The following is a 473-nucleotide window of genomic DNA, read 5'->3' as shown; positions in this document are numbered from 1 at the left end:
ACCTGGAACCCAGCTGAACCTCTCGTTTATGATGTTCTCAGGCAACTGAATGTGCTGCACCAGGCCGCCTCATGTTTCAGTTGCCTGAGAACATCATAAACGAGAGGTTCAGCTGGGTTCCAGGTGAGTCTCTCGAAAAAACCAAATTAGTTTGCAAATGAGTGCATATTCACTAGTTCATTAGTACTTTTTGTTGGTGTTTTCACTTCATACTGATCTTCAAAACGAAGAACTTCGACGTGATCCATATTTGCTTAGTCTTTTGCTTTTGCATTCATGACGGAAAATATACCTTAGGAACATGATGAGAAGTCGCGGACGGATTTGAAACTTACCCATGAGACGCAAGCTCAAGTTCAAAATCACCAAAGATGTGCTTGATTGGCAAATCGTCTTTCATGACGATTGTCACGTGACAAGTTAGGTCACTTTTCAAAAGCAAAGTTTCAAGCACTTGGCAGCTGCATAGACGA

The sequence above is a fragment of the Opisthorchis viverrini genome (genome assembly GCF_000715545.1).
Source record: "Opisthorchis viverrini unplaced genomic scaffold opera_v5_14, whole genome shotgun sequence".
NCBI lineage: Eukaryota > Metazoa > Platyhelminthes > Trematoda > Opisthorchiida > Opisthorchiidae > Opisthorchis > Opisthorchis viverrini.
The sequence above is the reverse complement of the archived record's forward strand: the minus strand, read 5'-3'. Positions refer to the sequence as shown.